Here is a 25,710-nt window from a genome sequence, read left to right as displayed (position 1 = left end):
GTTGTACATCAGAAATCAAGGATTTAGAGTGTGGACATGACTGACTCGGCGAGTCCGTTCTTGGGACTCGACGAGTCCGAGGCTTTCAGCCCCATATCTGTTGAGAGTCAAAGGAACCCAGTTGAGTGTTAGAAGGGTTGTAATCGGACAGGAAGAGTTACCCAATGTACTGGACGTGATTTTAGACCTGGAGTTCATGGGACTCGACGAGTGCTAGAACAGACTCGGCGAGTCCAAGGCAATCTTCTTCAGGATGAAGATGAACTCGACGAGTTGTTCATCAACTCAACGAGTCGAGGACAGAACTTGTTCATCAGATGAAGGTGAACTCGACGAGTTGTTCATCAACTCGGCGAGTCGGATGAGTTTCATGCGATGTTCATGTGAGGGAGGAACTCGTCGAGTTGACGGCCCAACTCGACGAGTCGGGTCATGGATAAGGACGAGTAAAGGGTGAGGGACTCGGCGAGTTGACGGCCCAACTCGGCGAGTCGGGTCAACTTGATGTTGACTTTGACTAGACTTGGACTGACCTTGTTTAGGGTTGTATTGGCTGTGTGTTGACTTGAAGGTCGTCGTGTAGGGATCGATGAGTCGAAGGGAGTTGACTTGTGCGCCGAGGATAATTTAAACACTACAAGACATTGAGGTGAGTTACCTTCCAGTAGGGGTGGGTCTAAGGCCACAATGCCGGCCCACCAAAGAGGAGTATTTGTAAGATGATTGTCTTTGTGATAATTATCTTGGTTTGGTTATGTGCTTTGGTCAAGAGTATTATCTGCATGATATGTTACGTGTATAGTAGGGATTAGGATCCCTGACAGCGGCCCTTAGGGTCGTGGGGTAGGTTAGTACCCGGATATGCCTGACTGTATGATTGTACCTTGCTGTTGTATGCTAGTGGTAGGGGGTGGAATAGTCCCTAGTTACCGGTTGAAAGATACCGATGACAGTTACCGGTTGAAAGATACCGATGACAGTTACCGGTTGAAAGATACCGATGATGGTTACCGGTTGAAAGATACTGATGATGGTTACCGGTTGAAAGATACCGATGAGGATTAGCGGTTAAAAGATACCAATGATGGTTACCGGTTGAAAGATACCAATGACGATTACCGGTTGAAAGATACCGATGTTGGTTACCGGTTGAAAGATATCGATGATGATTTCTGGTTGAGAGATACCGAATATATTGTATGGTATGTGGTATGATGGGGGAACTCACTAAGCTTTGTGCTTACAGTTTTGGTTTTGGTTTCAGGTACCTCTTCCTCAAAGGGGAAGGAGCCGGCGGCGTAGCATCGCATCACACACACATATGATTTCCGCATGGAGTTGTTTGGGATTGTACTCTGATATGTTATTATTCTATGGCTTGGGTTTTCAGACATGACACATTGTTTTATGAGATGATGTGTTTTCACAGTATTTTCTTATGAATGTTTTTATGTGCTGGTTAATTAAAAAGAAATTTTTGGACCTGAAAATTAGGATGTTACAAGTTGGTATCAGAGCCCTGGTTTGAGGGATTCGGACACACCCTCGGGCTCAAATCTAAATGGAAGGATTTTAAGAAAGTCGAAGTGTGTGATGAATGCGACCGGCCGGGCTCAAGTAAGCTTTCCCCAAGATACCCATACTTGATATGTTATGCTATATGGTTTTGATTCAAAAAACTGCATGCTAGAATAGGACTAAGGATCTAGGAGGATGCCTTGTGTGCCTGATATATGATTCTGAGAATTGCATGCTAGTTAGGGCTAAGGATCTAGGAGGATGCCTTATATGCCTGTTGTATGAGATGTATGCTTGGACTATTTAGTCAGCACTAGGATGGCCTGTGTAGGTTATGCCTGGTTTGGTTACCCAAAGCTCGAATGCTGCTTGCTTTGTGCTATGGGGGTTCTGGCCACCTTCAACTAGCTAAGGAACGGATATGTAACAGTATCCGCAAGTTAGTTAGGGGGAAGTGGTGGGGACTCCTAGTGCAGCTGATGGCGGAGGGTAGGTCGGAGAGTGCCCTAGGAAAACCTATGATGAGGTCAGCGGAAAGGGGTATCGATGAAAGGGACTTGGTGAAGTCGAAGCAGTCCTTGAGGAAAGCACATATAGATGTGGAAGGTAGTATGGGCCCGTACTACTGGAAGCATAGGATCCGTACTCGAATCAAGGAGGGCCTAGATGGAACCGGGAACCTTGGAAAGTGTGTTAGGCCTCTTTGGAGTATGTATGATCCTGGCATTTATGCGTGTATTTTCAGCATAGTGACCACACGACATGGAGCAGGAGGTTCCGGATCAGGATCAGGGTCGGGCTCGGGTGCAGGATCCGAGCAGGTTGATGACGGGCTGCGCGAGTTCATCGCGTCTGAGATCACGAGAGGCATTCTTGAGTCGACCCCGGTCATTTTCGGGTCGATCAAGGAAGGGATAGTTGAGCTGATGGAGGATCGTCTCCGGGGATTCAGGAGTGATATGGCGTCTAGCCAGACGAGTACGCACACACTGTCCTTTAAGGACTTTTGAGGGAGCGGTGCGCCGGATTTCCATGGGGTGAAAGACCCCATTGCTGCTAGGAGATGGATCGCACACATCGAGTCTGCGCAGCTGACCAGCTTCTGCCCCGTGGGGTCGAAGGTGAGATATGCAGCAGGGTGTTTGAGAGACAGAGCTAGAGATTGGTGGGAGTATGTTGGTGACTCATTGGGAGCCTCGGCTGTTGAGGCTATGACCTGGTCAGACTTTGTGACCAGATTCAGGGCGGAGTTTGCGCCAGCTGTGGAGCTTCAGCAGCTGGCCAAAGATTTCTTGGACATGAGACAGACTACGGAGACTATGGCGGAGATCACCGCCAAGTTCCGAGAGAGGGCATTGTTGGTGCCCCAGTATGCGGGTGATGAGGACATGAGGAGGACCCGCTACCATGATATGTTATGAGCTGACATCCGGGAGCATGTCAGTTTCTCAGCTTGCCCTACCCTGGATTCCATGATTGCCAGGGCTAAGGAGAGGGAGATTGATCTGGAGCACATCCGGAAAAGGAAGGCAGCGGAGGGGCTGACGACAGGGGCTTCGGGGAAGAAGCCCAAGGGATCCGATGGTAGGCCGAAAGACCAGTCTGGACGGGACCACTGTGGGAAATGTAGTCGGTCACACGAGGGAGCTTACCGCACTGGGCCGAGTTCAGGCTGCTATAAGTGCGACAAGGTTGGGTATTTTGGCAGAGATTGTACCGCCCCTACTCCTGTCGTACAGATGACAGACCTGATTTGCTTCCATTGCAATCAGAGGGGCCATAAAAAGGCCAACTGCCCGAGATTGTCAGCAGCGTCAGCAGCAGCGCCACCAGTGGCGCCGGTCTCAGCAACAACGCGGGTTGCAGATGGCCGGCAGGCCAAGACAGAGGCTCTACTGGTGCGGAGCCGGGCATTTCAGTTGACAGCCGAGGAGGCACGCGTTGCACCTGATGTAGTGACGGGTATGATTCCTTTCTTATGCTTTTATGATATGGCGTTGTGATCTTGATATGTTAGGTATGTGCACTGTTTAGGATCGTTCCATGTGAACGGTATCCCAGTTCAGGTATTGTTTGATTCGGGTGCCACTCGATCATTTGTATCTCTTGCGCTTAGCAAGAAGTTTCCTGAGTCTTCGGGCATGCTAGATTGCCCTCTAGAGGTCGAGATTGCGGACGACCGGTCGGTACGAGCATCAGAGGTTTACCGAGATTGCGTCCTACGACTGTTTGAGGAGCGTTATCTGGTAGATCTGCTTCCCATACCTTTGCGGGGGAACAAGGTTATTATCGGTATGGATTGGCTGAGCCCTAATGGGGCAGTGATTGACTGTGTGCAGCAGTTGGTGCGGATCAGGACCCCACGTGGAGGAGAGATGGTAATTCAGGGCGATCTCCAGCAGGGTTGTGCAGGTTATGTCGCCTATGTTATGGATACCCGGGAGGCGGGTAGGGTGACGGTGGGCGATATGCCCGTGGTGCGAGAGTTCGCGGACGTATTCCCCGAGGAGCTGCCTAGGATACCTCCGGAGTGACAGGTGGAGTTCAGGATCGACCTAGTCCCTGGTGCGGCTCCGATAGCCAAGGCACCGTATCGGTTGGCTCCTCCCGAGATGCAGGAGTTGTCTACACAGCTGCAGGAGCTGTTAGACAAGGGATTCATTAGACCAAGTAGTTCTTCCTGGGGAGCCCCGATTCTGTTCGTGAAGAAAAAGGACGGGTCGCATCGGATGTGTATAGACTATAGGGAGCTGAATAAGGTAACGGTGAAGAACCGTTACCCACTCCCGAGGATTGATGACCTCTTTGACCAGCTACAGGGAGCGTCTTTGTTCTCCAAGATTTATTTGTGTTCAGGGTATCATCAGATGAGGGTCAGAGAGGAGGATGTACAAAAGACGGCGTTTCAGACGCGTTATGGCCACTATGAGTTCGTGGTGATGCCTTTCGGGCTCACCAACGCTCCTGCCGCGTTCATGGATCTCATGAACCGCGTGTGTAGACCGATGTTAGACTGGTCTGTGATAGTGTTTATCGATGATATCTTGGTTTACTCCAAGACGTGAGAGCAGCATGAGGAGCACCTACGAGAGGTTCTGGAGACTTTGAGGAGGGAGAGCGTGTATGCTAAGTTCTCCAAGTGCGAGTTCTTGTTGCGCGAGGTGCAGTTTCTTGGGCACCTTGTCAACCAGAGCGGGATTTCGGTAGATCCGGCCAAAGTGGAGGCCGTGATGAGATTGGAGGTTCCGAGGTCTCCATCTGCGATTCGGAGTTTCCTGGGATTAGCTGGCTACTGAAGCCTCACGAGGCAAACTACCCGACGCATGATTTGGAGCTGGGGGCTGTTGTGTTCGCCCTCAAGATTTGCCGTCATTACCTCTATGGGGTTCGTTGTACGATTTACACGGACCACAAGAGCCTGAGGTATCTCATGGACCAGCCAAATCTGAACATGAGGCAGCGTCGGTGGCTTTATGTGGTAAAGGATTATGATTGTGAGATCCTCTACCACCCGGGGAAGGCCAATGTGGTGGCCGACGTGCTTAGCCGCAAGGCAACACCGATCAGGGATATCTGTCTGAGGATGACAGTGGTGACTCCGTTGTTGGAGCGGATTCGGGAGGCCCAACAGGAGGCCATAAAGGAGGAACATCGGAAGAGCGAGCGGATTGTGGGGCAGGTTTCCTCCTTCGACTATGATAGCTGTGGAAATGGGAGGATATTACGATGGATTTTATCACAAAGCTTCCCAGGACCGTGCGAGGGGTGGATTCGATTTGGGTCATCGTCGATCGATTGAACAAGAGCGCTCATTTTATTCCGATTCCGGAGAGTATCTCGGCCGAGAAGTTGGCCGACATCTATATCAGGGAGGTGGTGTCGCGGCACGGGGTGCCAGTTTCAGTGATTTCCGACAGGGATGTACGGTTCACTTCCAGGTTTTGGAAGAAGTTTCATGATGAGCTGGGTACTCGTCTTCATTTCAGCACCGCTTTTCACCTGCAGACGGATGGTCAGAGCGAGCGGACCGTCCAGACGCTAGAGGATATGTTGCGGGCATGTGTTTTAGACTTTGGAGGTAGCTGGGATACCTACCTTCCGTTGGCGGAGTTCTCGTATAATAATAGCTATCATGCGAGTATCGATCGACCTCCCTTCGAGATGTTGTATAGGAGGAAGTGCAGGACCCCGATATGCTGGGGCGAGGTTGGCCAGAGGGTCATGGGGAGCGCCGATGTAGTGCTCAAGACGACCGAACGGATCCAGAAGGTCAGGAGCAGGCTTCAGACTGCTCAGAGTCGGCAGAAAAGTTACGCCAACAAGCGCCGATCGGACCTGGAGTTTCAGGTCGGGATATGGTTCTCCTGAAGGTGTCTCCATGGAAGGGCGTCATCCGATTCAGGGAGCGGGGCAAGTTGTGTCTCAGGTATATTGGACCCTTCAGGGTTATAGCCCGGGTGGGCAAGGTGGCTTATAGGTTGGATCTGCCAGCCGAACTCAGTCAGATCCACTGTACTTTCCACGTCTCTCAGCTGCGGAAGTGCCTGGTGGACGACTCAACAGTAGTACCCTTAGAGGATATTCAGGTCGATGACAGCCTGAATTACATTGAGCGACCTGTAGCAATCCTTGACCGGAAGTCGAAGGATCTGAGGAACAAGAGGGTTGAGGTGGTAAAGGTGCAATGGCAGCACCGGAAGGGCTCGGAATGGACTTGGGAGCCGGTGGATGAGATGATGGAGCATTACCCAGAGCTGTTCCAGGATCGAGCAGCAGACTTCGAGGACGAAGTCTAAAATAAGTGGGGGAGATTTGTAGCACCTGGTTCTTGGTATGTATTTTTATTTAAGTATTTTTGCATTTTTGGCCTTGGACTCGGCGAGTTGAAGGACCAACTCGCCGAGTAAAAGCGGGATGAGGCATGGGATTTAAGTGATGGACTCGTCGAGTCGGGTCCCGGACTCGACGAGTAGACTCTGACTGGACAAAACCCTAATCTGAGGGTTTTCACCCTATTTAAACAATGTTATGTCGGCCACAACGTCCCTTATGCTCCCAGAACACCTCTCATTGAAACCCTAGCCGTTATTGAAGCAATCTAAGCCTTGTTGGTGGATTTTGGTGCTTGTGGTCTTAAGAAGGAAGGAGAAAGGCTTGAGGAAGCAAGTAAAGACCAAGGGAACCCGAGTTTGTGCACCTTCTACAGTTCATTGAAGGTAAAAAGTTGTAACCTTGCTCCTTCATTTGTTAGATCCCTTTTTGGGGACATTTAGGGCTTTTATAAGCCACTTTTGATGGCCAACCATGTTTGCAAACATGGTTGGGGGTTAGAGCTTCGGAATCACGTCATTAAAGGAGTCACAAGGCAGTTGGGGACTGCTTTTGCACCGATGAAAGGCCCCATGCATCTTAAGAGCTTGTTTTATGTCTTTTTGAGCTCAAAGTCCCATGCAAGCACGTAAAGTTTGTAACTTTACGTGCTAGATCGATTATAGAAGCTTGGATCTATCTTTTGATCGAAGGTTGTACATCAGAAATCAAGGATTTAGAGTGTGGACATGACTGACTCGGCGAGTCCGTTCTTGGGACTCGACGAGTCCGAGGCTTTCAGCCCCATATCTGTTGAGAGTCAAAGGAACCCAGTTGAGTGTTAGAAGGGTTGTAATCGGACAGGAAGAGTTACCCAATGTATTGGACGTGATTTTAGACCTGGATTTCATGGGACTCGACGAGTGCTAGAACAGACTCGGCGAGTCCAAGGCAATCTTCTTAAGGATGAAGATGAACTCGACGAGTTGTTCATCAGCTCGGCGAGTCGAGGACAGAACTTGTTCATCAGATGAAGGTGAACTCGACGAGTTGTTCATGTGAGGGAGGAACTCGTCGAGTTGACGGCCCAACTCGTCGAGTTGACGGCCCAACTCGACGAGTCGGGTCATGGATAAGGACGAGTAAAGGGTGAGGGACTCGGCGAGTTGACGGCCCAACTCGGCGAGTCGGGTCAACTTGAAGTTGACTTTGACTGACCCTATTTAGGGTTGTACTCGCTGTGTGTTGACTTCAAGGTCGTCGTGTAGGGATCGAGGAGTTGAAGGGAGTCGACTTGTGCGCCGAGGATAATTCAAACACTACACGACATTGAGGTGAGTTACCTTCCAATAGGGGTGGGTCTAAGGCCACAATGCCGGCCCACCAAAGAGGAGTATTTGTAAGATGATTGTCTTTGTGATAATTATCTTGGTTTAGTTATGTGCTTTGGTCACGAGTATTATCTGCATGATATGTGACGTGTATAGTAGGGATTAGGATCCCTGACAGCGGCCCTTAGGGCCGTGCGGTACGTCAGTACCCGGATATGCCTGACTGTATGATTGTACCTTGCTGTTGTATGCTAGTGGTAGGGGTGGAATAGTCCCCAGTTACCGGTTGAAAGATAACGATGACAGTTACCGGTTGAAAGATACCCACGATGGTTACCGGTTGAAAGATACCGATGATGGTTACCGGTTGAAAGATACTGATGACGTTTACCGGTTGAAAGATACCGATGATGGTTACCGGTTGAAAGATACCGATGACGATTACCGGTTGAAAGATACCGATGTTGGTTACCGGTTGAAAGATACCGATGATGATTACCGGTTGAGAGATACCGATGATATTGTATGGTATGTGGTATGATGGGGGAACTCACTAACCTTGTGCTTACGGTTTCGGTTTTGGTTTCAGGTACCTATTCGTCAAAGGGGAAGGAGCCGGCGACGTAGCATCGCATCACACACACATATGATTTCCGCATGGAGTTTTCTGGGATTGTACTCTGATATGTTACTATTCTATGGCTTGAGTTTTCAGACATGACACATTGTTTTATGAGATGATGTGTTTTTACAGTATTTTCTTATGAATGTTTTTATGTGTTGGTTAATTAAAAAGAAATTTTTGGACCTGAAAATTGGGATGTTACACTTTTGCACGTACAACACATGATAAGGTGCCATCTTAATGCTTGAATGGTAATGTAAAACCTGCAAATTTGTGCTACGCATTTAATATATGATAAATAATAATTATTATATGTAAAATCCTTAAATAGGATAATATATAGTCGTGCGCGCTGCAGACTATATAATATAAGTTTTGTATTAAGAAAGATAGGCAAAATCAACTGAATCGTCCGTAAATAGTAAAAATAAGTGCGCCAAAACATATACATATATATATATATATATATATATATATATATATATATATATATATATATATATATATATATATATATATATATAGTCCCGGTTCCTGTGAAGACTAATTTTAAATTGAGGATTTGTGAGGACACCTTAAAAAATTGAAAAAAAGTCTAAAAAAATACAAATCATAAAATCGAGCATAGATCTATGTCCGGGAGAAAAAAAAATTGGAAAAAAAAATTTTGCATCATTAAAATTGATCCATGATTGAATTTTAATTTTTTATTTTGCATCATTATGATCCATGATATATTTTTAATGATCCAAATTTTTTTTTCTCCCGGACATAGATCTATTCTCGATTTTATGATTTGTATTTTTTTTACATTTTTTTCCCTCACGAGTCCTCACTTTAAAATGAGTCCTCACCGATCTTGTTTCTCTCTCTCTCTCTCTCTCTCTCTCTCTCTCTATATATATATATATATATATATATATATATATATATATATATATATATATATATATATATATATATATATATATATATATATACGTCGTCCTAATCCTGAAAATATAAATTTCATAGAAATCCGACTTCGTATGAATTTGATATGATTTTTATAAAGATATAAAATTCAGTCGCGCATAAGGAATGTGTGTGTAACACTCCAAATAATGTAAACCATTTTAACCCCTTCAAAATGATTCAGTTGGCAAAAATGGTCCCTTTTAGTACGCTGGGCGTACCTAAGAGTACGCGTAGCGTACCATGGAGGAAGGATCGCGAATGAGTTTTTGCATATGCGGGGCTTACGCGACAGATGACCAAACCCTAACTTCTGGACTTAAGACATATAAAAGCATCTTTATCTCATTTGAGCCTCACCCTAACTAGCCTCATTCACCCTCAAACGTCCCTAATACCCTAAAATCGTTGGAGTGTGTGTGTTCTTAAGCTTGTGAGTGTTTGAACACCATCCTTTTGGTGTCGTAGCTACAAGGAAGAGGAGGAAACAAGCTATTACGAGGAAGGGCTTATGGATCTTGCATTTAGAGTAAATTAGGAAGCCTAAGGAGGTAAAAAGTTTTCACCTTGGTCATCATCATCATTTCGAGAGCTAGTGTTTTCTATATCGTCCCTTTTTGTGTTCATCAACCATGTCTAGAGAGTTGGAGCAACTCCAGAGCTTAGGAGGAGTAGATCTAAGGTCCCTTGACTCATTAATGCCATAAAAATTGTGTCTTGATGGGTGTTTTGACCTCATGCATGGATTAAGACTCTTGGAAAGGTCTTAATGGGTTGTTGGGAGCATATGGAACATGAAAAGGCATAAAGTTGCCAAATTTATGCCTTATGATGTCTTAATGGACTCAAATCTAAAGTTGGACGTTGGAACATCAAGTATTAAGCACTTAATGGAAGAAGGTGCTTAATCTGCTTATACACTGGGCGTACTATATAATACGCAACACGTATAATTCAGGGACTCAGTGCGCTAAGCGTACAAGAGTGGTACGCAAGGTGTACGAACTCAGATGGGCTTGGACTTCTTTGGGGCTTGTAAGCCCTTTGGGCCTTAATCAATCATTGGGCCTGGTCATGTTTTGAGTTAGTGGGCCAATTTATTTGTCTTGGGCCATGGTTGCTATGGTTGGGCTTTATTGGGCCATGAGGCCCATTAATGATTTTGGACATGGACTTTGGGCCCATTAGCAATGGGAGACTTTTGGGCCCTTATGGAAGGACTTGGGGCTTGGGTTCTTTAATTGGATTATATTCAACTCTAACCTTGGGTTAATGGTGTTATTGTTCAGCACGGGTGGTTACAGACTGTTAGGAGAGCAGCTTTCGGATTCAACAGACCGAGGTGAGTCGCCACACCTTACCAATGGGTCTAAGGCACCAAGGCTGGCCCATCATTTGTTATGTGATAAGCTAGTTGGTTATGGGATATGTGAAATGATAGTTATTTGTGATACTTGCATGAAAGACATTGGGGTTCTCGAGGCACTTGTGTGTAAGACCTTGGAGGGTTTCCAAGTCATCCTTAGTAAAGACCTCGGGGGGTTCCCGAGGCGCTTGGGTTTAAGACCTTGGAGGTTTCCAGGGCATCCTTGGCCTAAGACCTCGGGGGGTTCCCGATGCACTTGAAGTAAGACCCTGGAGGGTTTCTAGGGCATCCTTGGGCTAAGACCTTGGGGGGTTCCCGAGGCACCCGGAGTAAGACCCTGGAGGGTTTCCAGGGTGTGCATATATGTTGTATGCATGGCTTATGTAGTTTATGTAGCTTATATAGCTAATATGAATTATGTGATTATGTGGATTGTGTAAGGTATGTTATGGGGAACTCACTAAGCATTAGCTTACGGTTTGTTGATTTGTTTCAGGTATTTCTGAGCCTAAGGGCTAAGGGAACACTTGATGGCGCGACGTGCACTCTCTCAGGCATTTTTATGGGGACACTCTGATAATTGAAATAAAATATTGATGTAATGAATTTGAAAACAATTGTCATTGAATTCGAAAACAAATGTCATGGAGATTTTATGGTTTATGGAAATGCTTTAATTATTTAAAAATGAAAATTTTATTTGAAAAAATTGGGTCATTACAAGTTGGTTACAGAGCCTTGGTTGGAGGGATTCAGGCACACTCTCGGGTGTGTCACTACTCAAACTAAGGAAATGGTAAAATTGTTTTCAAAAATCAAAAGTTAAAAACTTCTTAAAATGGAAAAGGGGAGAGTGCAATGCGCGTGATTGGCCGAGCTCAAGTAAGTGGTTCCCCAATATGTTAGCCATGTTATACTGATATTTGGATTATGATAGTCGGATGGATTTTTCTATGTGTATGCTTTTAAAATTGTATACGTTTAGGAGCTTATAGCCTTAGAATGATTGATTTGGCCCTATTTCCTGTTCCTTGTTAGGTTGTGGTCCTAGGGTAGAATCTATTATTCGAAAGTCTATTTGATCATGTTCTGTGTATAATTTGCATGCATAAGGCAACCTGTTATCATTGATTTGAGATATGATTTGACGGGATTGAGGAAATCTTAGAATAGCGTAAGATTTGAGTTATGCAGTAGCCTGTGAGATATGTTTTGTTCTGGGAAGAATTAGAGTTATCTAGTAGAGTTTTGGGGAAAGTACAGGTAGGTGTGGAAGGTAGTATTGGGCCCGTATTACTAAAAGCACAGGACATGTACCCAAACTGATGTTAGATCTGGAAGCTCTAAGGAAAACCGGTGTGGAAGGATCCCCTTTTTGATTATCTTCATCATTCTATCTTATCAGGATGGTGGTCACACGATTTGGAGCAGGGGGATCGGGATCAGGATCCGGATCTGGGTTGGACGAAGGTACAAGGCCCATTGATGAATTGCAGTCGAGGTTACGAAGGGCATCCTTGACGCTACCCCAGTGATTTTTGGGATAGTCAAGGAAGGGATGATGGAGATCATGGAGGAGCAGCTCAGGTCGTTCAGAGGCGATATTAATGTGGGCCAGGTTAGGGCCCGAACTCCCTCGTTCCGGGAGTTCAAGGCGTGCAGAGTTCCTGAGTTCTTTGGTGTCAAGGACCACATAGTTAGCCGACGTTGGGTGGAAGACATGGAGAACGCCCATCACACGAGTTATTGCCCTGATGCGGCAAAGGTGGGATTTGCTTCGTGTATGCTGAGGGAACGAGCCCGAGACTGATGGGGAGAGGTGAAGAGTCAGGTGGGGCAGTTGGTGTGGCTGAGATAATATGGGCTGAGTTTGTTAGACGTTTTGATCTGAATTTTGCACCATCTATTAAGGTGAAACTTTTAGTGAGGGAGTTTTAGGAGCTCCAGCAGACCACCGAGACTCTGGCGGCGATCACCATCGAGTTTCGGGAATGAGCACTGTTGATCCCATAATATGCTAAAAATGAGGACATAAGGAGGACGAGGTATCATTCCATGTTGAGGGATGACATTCGTGAGTTCGTGAGCTTTACAGGTTGCAAAAAAACCTGAATAAAATGGTGGAGAAGGCCCGTGAGCGGGAAATGGAGTTGGAGTTCCACACCAAGCGGAAACCAGAGCAGGCTCAGACAGCTGTAGGTCAGGCTAAAAATCCTAAGACCTCGGAGTCTTCTACTAGGGAATAACAGGTTCGTGGCCGGTGTGCCAAATGTGGGAGATCGCACGGTGGATTGTGCCGGGTGACGACCACAATATGTTATACCGGTTGTCAGCCAGGCCACGTGAGCAGGGACTGCCCCAAGAAGGGCTTGATTTGTTTCCACTGCAACCAGACCGACCACAAGCGGGCCGATTGTCCGAGGTTGCACGGAGGGGGAGGAGCAGTGGCGGCATCGGCGCCCGCCACAATAAGGGTCACTGATGGCCGCCCTGCTAAGGCAGATGCTCCTGCGGTTAAGAGCCGCACGTTTCAGTTTACTGCCGAGGAGGATCAGGCAGTGCTAGACATTATGGCTGGTACGTATTTATTTTTTCTGCGCGATATTGATTTTTATTGCTTATGTGTGTATATATATGTGCTCCTGTATAGGGACCTTTTTGGTCAATGGTATGTCGGCTCATGTTCTTTTCGATTCGGGTGCTACTCGATTGTTCGTATCTATTACGCTTAGCAAGAAGTTTTGGGACGCTTCGGGGATTTTGGATTCCCTGCTTGAGGTTGAGATTACGGATGACCGCACTGTGAGTGTTGCGAGGGTGTATCGGGACTGTGTCCTGAATGTGCTTGGAGAGAGGTTTCATGTTGATCTAGTTCCGATACCGTTGCGTGGGCTGAAGGTGATTGTCAGAATGGACTGGTTGGGGGCCAATGGGGCCATGATAGATTGCGAGCTCCAACTGGTGAGAGTTCGAACCCCAAGTGGGGGAGAACTAGTTATACATGGAGAGAGGGCCTCGCAGGGGCCAACCCTCTATTCAGCTGCGAGAGTGAGGAGACTTCTCCATCAGGGTTGTTCTGGAATTTTGGCATATATCTCGGATACGAGGTTTTTGACCCTTACAGATTTAGATAGTGTACCGGTTGTACGAGATTTTCGGGATGTCTTTTCCGAAGAGTTACCCGGGGTGCCTCCGGAGAGGAAACTAGAGTTTCACATTGATTTAGTGTCGGGTGCCGCTTCGATAGCCAAGGCACCGTACCGGCTAGCTCCGCCCGAGATGCAGGAGCTGTCTATACAGCTTCAGGAGCTACTAGACTGAGGGTTTATTCGTCTGAGCAGCTCCCCGTTGGGAGCACCGATCCTGTTCGTGAATACGAAGGACGGGTCACACAGGATATGTATTGATTATCGAGGGCTAAACAAGCTAACAGTGAAAAACCATTACCCGCTCCCGAGGATCGATGATTTGTTCGATAAGCAGTAGGGTGCATCTTGGTTTTCCAAGATTGATCTTCGGTCGGGGTACCATCTGATGAGGATTAGGGATGAGGATATACCGAAGACAGCTTTCAGGACTCGATACGGGCACTATGAGTTTGTGGTGATGCCATTCGGGCTCAAAAATGCCCTTATAACATTCATGGATCTCATGAACAGGGTGTGTAGTCCGATGTTGGATCGGTCGGTGAACGTTTTTATCGATGATATCTTGGTATATTCTAAGACCAAGGAGCAGCATGAGCAGCATCTGAGGGAGGTATTGGAGACACTGAGGATGGAAAGGCTTTATGCCAAGTTCTCAAAGTGTGATTTCTGGTTGAGGGAGCTGCAATGTTTAGGACACATCATCAATCAAGAGGGTATTTTGGTCGATTCAGCCAAGATTGAGACAGTGATGCAGTGGGAAGTACCGAAGAATGCATCTGAGATTCGTAGCTTCTTGGGTTTAGCGGGGTACTATCGGCGATTCATCCAGGATTTCTCCAAGATCGTTGTACCTTTAACCCGTTTGACCAAGAAGAATGTGACTTTTCTGTGGGGCCCGGACAAGTAATTGGCTTTCGAGACCTTGAGACAGAGGTTATGTGAGGCCCCAATTTTAGCACTACCCGATTGGTTGGATGATTTGGTGGTGTACTGTGATGCGTCTATCTCAGCTTTAGGCGATGTACTGATGCAGAGGGGGCATGTGATCGCGTATGCCTCGAGGCAGTTGAAGCCTCATGAGGGGAACTACCCTACTCACGACCTGGAGTTGGGGGTAGTGGTGTTCGCCCTTAAAATATTAAGGCATTACTTATATGGAGTTCGGTGCACCATCTTTACTGACCATAAAAGTTTGAAGCATTTCATGAATCAGCAGAACCTGAACATGCGACAAAGGAGCTGGTTGGATGTACTGAAAGATTATGATTGTGAGATCTTGTACCACTCAGGGAAGGCCAATGAGGTGACCGATGCTTTGAGCCGCAAGGCGGAAAGTGCACCGATCGGGAACGTTTGTTGGAGGATGACAGTGATCTCTCCATTGTTGGATATGATCAAGCAAGATCAGGTGGAGGGTGTGAACAAAGAGAATTGGAAGATAGAATAGATTAGGGGCCAGTATACTTTGTTTGTTCGGGATAGTCGAGGTCATCCGACACAGTGTGGCCGGGTGTGGGTACCGGTAACCGGGGGCGTGAGGCAGAAGATCTTGGAGGAGGCACACAAATCCAAGTTCTTTATTCAACCGGGGGCCGCAAAGATGTATAGGGATCTCAGGTTGAGTTACTGGTGGCCCTACATTAAGCGGGAGGTCGCGTGGTTCGTGGAGCGGTGCATGACCTGCAGTATGGTCAAGGCCGAACATTAGAGGCCTCACGGAAAGGTACAACTGTTACCCATTCCCATGTAGAAATGGGAAGAGATCACCATGGACTTCATCACGATGTTACCGAGGATGGCGAGGGGTGTGGATGACATATGGGTTATTGTGGATAGATTGACGACGAGTGCACACTTTATTCCGATCTTCGAGAGCATCTCTGCTAAGAAATTAGCATATATTTATGTGCGAGAGGTGGTGGTTAGGCATGGGGTTCCAGTGTCGGTGGTCTCTAACCGAGATGTCCGATTTACATCCAGATTTTGAAGAAAGTTCCATGAGGAACTGGGTACTTAGTTTCATTTCAAAACTGCTTTCTACCCTCCGACAGACGGACAGAGTGAGCAGACGATTCAGACGCTTGACGATATGCTACGGGAATGCGTATTGGATTTTGGAGGGAGTTTGGATACATACATCCCACTGGCGGAGTTTTCTTATAACAATAGTTATCATGCTAGTATCGACCGAACCCTGTTCGAGATGTTGTATGGTCGGAAGTGTAGGACCCCAGTTTGTTGGGGTGAGGTTGGACACCGAGTGATGGAGAGCACCGAGGTGGTGCTCAGGACTACTGACTTGATTTAGCAGGACCACGACCAGCTGCGAGCTGCACAGAGCCATCAAAAAATCTATGCTGACCGGCGCCAATCGGATCTTGAGTTTCAGGTGGGGGACTTTGTTTTACTGAAAGTGTCGTCATGAAAGGGTTCATCAGGTTTCGGAAAAAGGGGCAAGTTAGGGCCCCGATATATTGGTCCGTTCAGGATTTCTGCCCGGGTGGGCAAGGTGGCTTACCGTTTAGATATTCTGGACGAGCTTAGCCAGATTCACAACACCTTTCATGTGTCTCAACTTTGGAAGTGTGTCAGTGACGAAGCCGTGGTTATCTCGTTGGATGACATTCAGGTTGATGAGAGCCAGAACTACATTGAGAAACCCGTCACGTTTCTGGATAGGAAGACTAAGGTTCTTCGTGACAAGGATGTGAAGCTAGTGAAGATGCAATGGCAGAACCGGAAAGGCTCTGAATGGACATGGGAGTCAGAGGATGAGATGCGGGAGCATTACCAGGATCTGTTTGCATCTACGGACATTGAGGACGAAGTCTAGTTCAGGTGGGGGAGAGATGTAACACTCCAAATCAGGTAAACCATTTTAACCCCTTTAAATGATTCAGTTGTCAAAAATGGTCCCTTTTAGAAAGTTGGGCATACCTAAGAGTACGCTTAGCGTACCATGGAGGAAGGATCGCGAAGGATTTTTGCGTACGCGGGTAAGTCTCCTCACCATACCAATGGGTCTAAGGCACCAAGGCCGACCTATCATTTCTTATGTGATATGTTGGTTGGTTATGGGATATGTGAAATGCTTGTTAATTGTGATACTTGCATGAAATACCTCGGGGGTTCCCGAGGCACTTGTGTGTAAGACCTTGGAGGGTTTCCAAGGCATCCTTATTAAAGACCTCGGGGGGTTCCCGAGGCACTTGGGTGTAAGACCTTGGAGGGTTTCCAGGGCATCCTTGGGCTAAGACCTCGGGGGGTTCCCGAGGTACCCGGAGTAAGACCCTAGAGCATTTCCAGGGAATCTCTATATGTTGTATGCATGGCTTATGTGGTTTATGTAGCTTATATAGCTAATATGGACTGTGTGATTATGTGGATTGTGTGGGGTACGCTCTGGGGAACTCACTAAGCATCATCTTATAGTTTGTTGATTTGTTTCAGGTACTTCTGAGCCTAAGGGAAAGGGCAAGGCTTGATGGTGCGGCGTGCAATCTCTCAAGCATTTTTATGGGGACACTCTGATATTTGAAATAAAATGTTGATGTTATGAATTTGAAAACAATTGTCATTGAGTTTGAAAACAAATGTCATGGAGATTTTATGGTTTATGGAAATGCTTTAATTATTTAAAAATGAAAATTTTATTTGAAAACAATTGTGTCGTTACGGTGTGACATAAAAAGCTATGAAGAGAATTATTGACTTTTAGCTAAAGTGACAAAAAGGAAAATTGTAGTACTCTTTAATTTAGGAATTTTGAGAAAAAGAATTCCAAAACGGAGTACATAAGATAGAGGTATGATTTTAGCAAAATCATTTAATCATACAAAAATAAGGATGAAACATAAATTCATAATTAGCCCCTTTTGACCAAGAAGAATGTGACTTTTCGATGGGGCCTGAACCATTAATTGGCTTTCTAGACCTTGAGACAGAGGTTATGTGACGCCCCAATTTTAGCACTACCTGATGGGTTGGAAGATTTGGTGTTGTATTGTGATGCGTCTATCACAGGGTTAGGCGATATGCTGATGTAGAGGGGGCATGTGATCGCGTACGCCTCGAGGCAACTGAAGCCTCATGAGGCGAACTACCCTACTCACGACCTGGATTTGGGGGAAGTGGTGTTCGCCCTAAAAATATCGAGGCATTACTTTTATGGAGTTCGGTGTGCCATCTTTACTGAACATAAAATTTTGAAGCATTTGATGAATTAGCCGAACCTAAACATGCGGAAGAGGAGGTGGTTGGATGCACTGAAATATTATGATTGTGAAATCTTGTATCACTCAGGGAAGGCCAATGTGGTAGCCGATGCTTTGAGCCTCAAGGCTGCAAGTACATCGATCAGGAATGTTTGTTTGAGGATGACAATGATCTCGCCATTGTTAGATATGATCAAGCAAGCTCATGTGGAGGGTGTGAAGAAAGAGAATTGGAAGATAGAACGGATTCGGGGTCAGTATCCTTTGTTTGTTCGGGATAGTCGAGGTCTTCTGACACAGTGTGGCCGGGTGTGGGTACCGATAACCGCGGGCGTGAGGCAGAAGATCTTGGAGGACGCACACAAATCCAAGTTCTCTATTCACCCGGGGGCCGCGAAGATGTATAGGGATCTCAAGTTGAGTTACTGGTGGCCCTGCATGAAGCGGGAGGTCGTGCGGTTCGTGGAGCGGTGCATGACCTACAAGAAGGTCAAGGCCGAACATCAGAGGCCTCACGACAAGGTACAACCGTTACCCATTCCCATGTGGAAATGGGAAGAGATCACCATGGACTTCATCACGAAGTTACCGAGGAAGGCGAAGGGTGTGGATGACATATAGGTTATTGTGGATAGAGTGACGAAGAGTGCCCACTTTATTCCGATCTCCGAGAGCATCTCTGCTAAGCCATTGGCATATATTTATGTGCGAGAGGTGGTGGTTAGGCAGGGGGTGCCAACGTCGGTGGTCTCTGACCGGGATGTCCGATTTACATCCAGATTCTGGAGAAAGTTCCATGAGGAACTGGGCACTCAGTTACATTTCAACACTGCTTCCACCGTCAGACAGACGGCCAGAGCGAGCGGACAATTCAGACGCTCGAGGATATGCTACGTGCATGCGTATTGGACTTTAGAGGGAGTTAGGATATATACATCCCATTGGCGGAGTTTTCATATAACAACAGTTATCATGCTAGTATCGACCGACCCGCGTTTGAAATGTTGTATGGTTGGAAGTGTAGGACCCCAATTTGTTGGGTTGAGGTTAGACACCGAGTTATGGGGACCACCGAGGTGGTGCTCAGGAGTACCGAGTTGATTCAGCAGGTGTGCGACCCGCTACGAGGTGCACATATCCATCAGAAAAGCTACGCTGACCGGCGCCGATCGGATCTTGAGTTTCAGTTGGGGGACTTTATTTTGCTGAAAGTTTCGCCATGGAAGGGTTCATCAGGTTTCAGAAGAGGGGCAAGTTAGGGCCCCGATATATTGGTCCGTTCAGGATTTCTGCCCGGGTGGGCAAGGTGGATTACCGTTTGGATCTTCAGGACGAGCTTAGCCAGATTCACAACACCTTCCATGTGTCTTAGCTTCGGAAGTGTGTCAGTGATGAATTCGTGGTTATCTCGTTGGACGACAGTCAGGTTGATGTGAGCCTGAACTACATTGAGAAACCCGCCGCGGTTCTGGATAGGAAGACTAAGGTTCTTCGTAACAAGGATGTGAAGCTAGTGAAGGTGCAATGGCAGCACCGAAAAGGCTCTGAATGGACATGGGAGTCATAGGATGAGATGCAGGAGCATTACACGGATCTGTTTGCATCTATAGACTTTAAGGACGAAGTCTAGTTCACATGGGGGAGAGTTGTAACACTCCGAATCAGGTAAACCTTTTTAACCCCTTTAAAATGATTCAGTTGGCAACAATGGTCCCCTTTAGTATAATGGGCATACCTAAGAGTACGCTTAGCGTACCATGGAGGAAGGATCGTGAAAGATGTTTGCGTACGCGGGTAAGTCTCCTCACCATACCAATGGGTCTAAGGCACCAAGGCCGACCCATCATTTGTTATGTGATATGCTAGTTGGTTATGGGATATGTGAAATGTTATTTAATTGTGATACTTGCATGAAAGACCTCGGGGGGTTTCCGGGGCACTTGGGTGTAAGACCTTGGAGGGTTTCCAAGGAATCCTTAGTAAAGACCTCGGGGGGTTCCCAATGCACTTGAGTGTAAGACCTTGGAGGGTTTCCAGGGCATCCTTGGGCTAAGAACTCGGGGGTACCTGAGGCACCCTTAGTAAGACCCTGGAGGGTTTCCAGGGCATCCTTGGGCTAAGACCTCGAGGGGTTCCCGAGGTACCTGGAGTAAGACCCTGGAGGGTTTTCAGGGCATACCTATATGTTGTATGCATAACTTATGTGGTTTATGTAGCTTATATAGCTAATATGGATTATGTGATTATGTGGATTGTGTGGGGTATGCTCTGGGGAACTCATTAAGCATTAGCTTATAGTTTATTGATTTGTTTCAGGTACTTCTGAGCCTAAGGGAAATGGCAAAGCTTGATGGCGCGGTGTGCACTCTCTCAGGCATTTTTATGGGGACACTCTGATATTTGAAATAAAATGTTGATATTATGAATTTGAAAACAATTGTCATTGAATTTGAAAACAAATGTCATGGAGATTTTATGGTTTATGGAAATTCTTTAATTACTTAAAAATGAAAGTTTTATTTGAAAAAAATTGTGTCGTTACAGTGTGACGTAAAAAGCTACGAAGAGAATGATTGACTTTTAGCTAAAGTGACAAAAAGGAAAGTTGCAGTACTCTTTAAGATAGGAATTTTAAGAAAAAGAATTCCAAAAAGGGAGTACATACGAGAGAGGTATGATTTTAGCAAAATCATTTAATCATCAAAAAATGAGGATGAAACATAAAGTCATAATTAGCCAACGGAGTCTAAAGAAAAGTTGTAGATCTCGTTGAGGGATTTCCGGGGTGCGCGACGTGCACTTCTAGAAGGTGAAAATGTGGACCATGGAGAAGCTGAGACGTGACACAAAATGGTTGGGGATATATTGCCTTAAAATGCACGACATGCACCCCATTTGCATGCCATGCACCCCAAAATTCGGATATAAATAGGAGGCCATGCCTCTCTCTTTCTCCCAAAACTTCCCAAACACTCTCTCTCTCGATTTATTTCAATTCTACCCACTTTCTCTTAGTTTTAGTCTTCGGCGAAGCCCTACGATTCTTGAAGTAGTAGTAGTTAGCGAGTAGAAGCTCTGCCAGCGCAATTTCCTAATTTTTGTCAGGAAGAACCTTTATTAGTTAAGTTTCACTCTAGTTTTTTCAGTGTGACTTGTATTTATAGTCATAAGTCGTTATTATGAACCTATAAATAAGATTTATCAGTGATTCCAAATCATAATATTTACTGATCTACTTACAGGAAATGTGTCTAGAATGGTCATGTTGGCTTGGTTGTTGGATTTTAAAAAGGCTATACGCCGAAATGGTCTTGCCTCCCAACTGTCCTGCCTGATTGATCCTTACTTGATAGAAATCTTGGTATTCACTAGGATCAATGAGGAATCTATAATACCATTAATCGTCAGGGAATAATTAGACTAAGACTTAGTGGTATTCATACCTAGGTCACATCAAAGGAAAACATAAAATACCAATGCAAAGTTCTGCCCAAATTCCGAGGCATCCACTTTTATCAGGTGAGTGCATAGTTACTTTCAAACTTACGCATAAATATAAGTATTCTAATTTCTTAAGTACATTGTGTGTTGTTTTGTTGTGTTTAATATAAAAAGTAAGACATGATTGAATAAAACTAAAAATATTTTATCATATTTAAGATACAAATTGCTAGTAAAGGGTCTTGTGAGATAAATAAGAGGCCGTGATAGGTTAGTGAACGGCATGTGAAATAATAATTCATGTCTGGAATGTCTATCCAAAGTATCATGATACTATCATGCTTAACCAAAGTACTATTGTATTGTCGTGCATGCCATGTTTGTCCAAAGTACCATCGTACTTCCGTGTTTACCCAACATCTTATCCTACTTCCGAGCCTAATTACTTTGGGAAATATAGATGACTGTTGTGTAAGATCCTTTAGTAGAGATCCCTCGAGACCATTACTTAAAGATTAGGAAGTGAGGATAACGGGAGTAGGTAACTGGGTTATCGGTTTTCTGTAATAAAATATAATTTAAGATTACAATATTATGGGTTGAAAACCCTATGTACTCACCAGATTTCCCAACCTGAACCACTCATTTTCTTTGTATCACAGGTAACACTATGAAGGTACTGATACGTAATGTAATTATCTGCTGAGAGATTAAAGGAGTCAGTAGACTGCTAGAATATCAATGTAAGGCCCATTTATGCTTATGTTTTGTATCATTTATAGCATCCTAAGCTTTAAAAGATATTAACGTGTAACACTTCTTCATAAATGTTCGATATTAATATTATTTCACATTGAAATAATATTTTTGGGACAACTTTCCGCACTAGTAAAATACTCTATTTTTAAATAAGAATAAATAAAAGTTTTAAAATGGCCGTGAAAATTGGGGATGTCACATATAACTATTATTGTAGTAAAATTCTACCAATGGTAGATGCTCATCCCAATTACCCATAAATTTCAAGGTACTAGCTTTGAGCATATCTTCGAGTGTTTGAATCGCTCTCTCGCTTTATCCATCAGTATGTGCATGGTAAGCAGTACTCAAAAACAACTTTGTACCCATATCTTCTTGTAGGATATTCTAAAACCTAGAAGTAAAACTATTGTCACAGTGTGAAATAATTGCGAAGGGAACATCATGAAGTTTCACTACTTCTTTCACGTAAACATTTGCAAGCTTATCCATAGACCATCTCTCATTAGCCGCTATGAAGTGTGCGCTGTTTGTGAAACAATCCACAATTTCCCAAATCATGTTGTGACCGTTCTTCGTCCTACGTAGCTTGGTTCCAAAATCCATGGTGATGTCTTCCCATTTACCCATGGGTACTGGTAAAGGTTCCAAATTAACATATGGTTTCTGATGTTTCGCTTTAATTGTCACGCAGGTCACACACTCTACCACGTACTTAGCAATATCGAGCTTCTTCATCGACAACCAGTAATAAGGTTTCAAATCCCTATACATCTTGGTGCTGCCGGAATGAATAGACTACATCGTATTTTGCGCTTCTTCCATCGAAAGATCCCTCATTCCTCCCATCTTAGGCACCCAAATTCTATTTTAGAATACCTTCAACCCTTGGTTCTTTGTACCAAACACTAACCTTTTTCCTAAACGTTCTTCCTTTCGGTTATCTCCTTCCAAATATTCCTCATGAGCTTTCTTGATACTTTATACAGTCATTGAGAAAATTTCAATACGTGATGCTCTTGGCCTTTTCCTCTTCAGATTTATCTTTCTACTCAAAGCATCTGCTACGACATTCACTTTATAGCTAGTGTCTTTGTCTCATGTTCAACTCCTTCTGATTAAAGAGATACTGGAGACTCTTATGATCAGTGAAAAGTTTACACTTCGTGTACTTTCAGTTATCTGGATGCATATGCTATCTCTTTATATCTTTTTCTCTTTGGGTCATTCTTAAAAGATTCTTCATGCTTATCACTTTATGTGTAGGTAGCTCCTTCATGGGTCAAAGCTGTTAATGGAGCAAGTATCTAAGAAAAGCATTGGACAAACCTTTTCTAATATTCACCTATTCCCAGAAATCTACGAATCTTAGTGGGACTTTTTGGTCGTTCCCACTTCATCACAACTTCAATCTTTGTTGGGTCAACCATTATACCTTCTTAGTTAATCACATGACCCAAGAATTGCACCTCTCGGATCCAAAAATCACATTTGGAGAACTTTGCATACAACTTCTCCTTCTTCAGAACTTCCAATACTTCTCGCAAGTGCTTGCCATGCTCCTGCTGGGTCTTGGAGTAAATCAGAAAGTCATCGATGAACACTATTACAAATCAATCGAGGAAAGGTTTAGAAACCCTATTCAAAAGATCCATAAATGTTGCTACAACATTGTTCATTCCAAACGAAATAACCAAAAACTCATAGTGTCCATATCTTGTTCTGAATGTGGTCTTCTCAATATCTTGCTGACGTACCTTTAGCTAATGATACCCTGACCTGAGATCAATCTTCGAGAGTTAGCTTACGCCTTGCAATTAGTCGAACATGTCATCTATCCTAGGCAATGGGTATTTATTCTTCACCGTTGCTTTATTCAACTCTCTGTAGTCTATGCACATCCTCATGCTCCCATCCTTTTTCTTTACGAATAACACTGGAGCTCCCAAGGGTGAAGAACTATGTCTAATGAAACCTTTGTCGAACAATTCCTAAAGTTTCATTTTTTAGTTCCTTCATCTCCTTCGGTGCTAATTGGTATGGTTCTTTCACTATAGGTTTGGCTCTGGGTAGCAAGTATTTCTAAAACTCTACTTCTCTATCAGGGGGAATTCTAGGAAGATCTTTGAGAAAGACTTCCAGAAAGCCACACACCACTGGTGTTTTTTTGCATCTCCTTCTTATCCTTTTTCGTATCGATCAAAAATGCTAGATATGATGTACATCCTTTGGCCAAAAACTTTCTAGTTTTCATCATCGAGATGATTCCAGATTTTACTCGACGTTTGTCCCCGTACACCACAAATGATTCTCTTATAGGAGGGTTCACTCTCACCATCTTCTTCCTACATAGTATCTCGACGTCGTTCATACTAAGCCAATCCATTCTTAATACTATGTCAAACCCGTTTAAGTCAATGGGTAATAACTCCTCGCGAAAATTGTTCCCATTCAAGTCAATGATGATATTCTTAATGTATTCGCTAACAGGTACAAACTTTCCACTAACAACTTCTACTACTAGAGAATTATCTAGTCTATATACATGCAATGATAGTCATCTACAAAATTTATGCAAAATAAAGGAGTAATTAGCTCCAGAATCAAAAATTATATTGGAAGGCAAATCATTTACTAGGAAAGTACCTGAAGTGACATATGCTTCATCCTTTGTTGCTTCTAGAGTAATCTGGAATGCTCTCGCCTTTGGCTTCAGCGACACTATTGGCTTTGCATCGTCCTTCCTCTTCGGTTAACCATTATAAATATGCCCATCCTCTACACATCTGTAGCACACTCTCTTGTTGAATGTGCACTCATTGGAGTAGTGACCGGTCCTCCCACACTTGAAACAGGTTACTTCATCATTGTATCTTCCAGAGTGATTCTTCTTGCACTTCTTGTACAACTTAGCTTCAACACTTCCCCTAAAATTCTTGATGTTGGGGCCACCCTTCGAAAATCTACTCTTCTTGTTGGAACTAGAAGATCCTTCAAAATTTCTCTTCTTTCCTACCTGCGCTTTCTCCGGTCCCTTCTCCCTTAATTGGGTCTTAACATTCTTGGTTGCCCATATGGCGGCCTTCAAAGTGGTTCCTTGCTTGACCATTGGACCGAAATCTATTGGTAATCCATTAGCAAACTTGTTGACTTTGGAGAGCTCAGTTGGAGCCAAATAAGGAACAAGCTTCATTTTTTTCGTAAAACTTACAGCATACTCGTTGACGCTCAACTTGCCCTTCTTTAGATTCTGAAACTCATTGGTTATCCCTAGAAGATCCTACTCAGAGTAGTATCACATTTTCAATTGCACCAAAAAGTCTTCCCAAGACATCTTAATAGCTTCTCCCTTGGGCATGGTATCAACATGTAATTTCCACCAGCTTAATACCCCTGTCTTCAACTTTCTGACTGCGACAACGATCTTCTACTTGTTGCTACAGTCGCAACTCTCAAATACCATCTCCATATTGCAGATCCAATCCATGACTTCCACCGGTGTTAGGCTTCCAGAAAGACGTGTTGGCTTGGATGCCATGAAGTC

The sequence above is a fragment of the Lactuca virosa genome, chromosome 5, assembly GCF_052849685.1.
Source record: "Lactuca virosa cultivar CGN04683 chromosome 5, Lactuca_virosa_CGN04683_v6, whole genome shotgun sequence".
NCBI classification, from domain to species: Eukaryota; Viridiplantae; Streptophyta; class Magnoliopsida; order Asterales; family Asteraceae; genus Lactuca; species Lactuca virosa.
The sequence above is the reverse complement of the archived record's forward strand: the minus strand, read 5'-3'. Positions refer to the sequence as shown.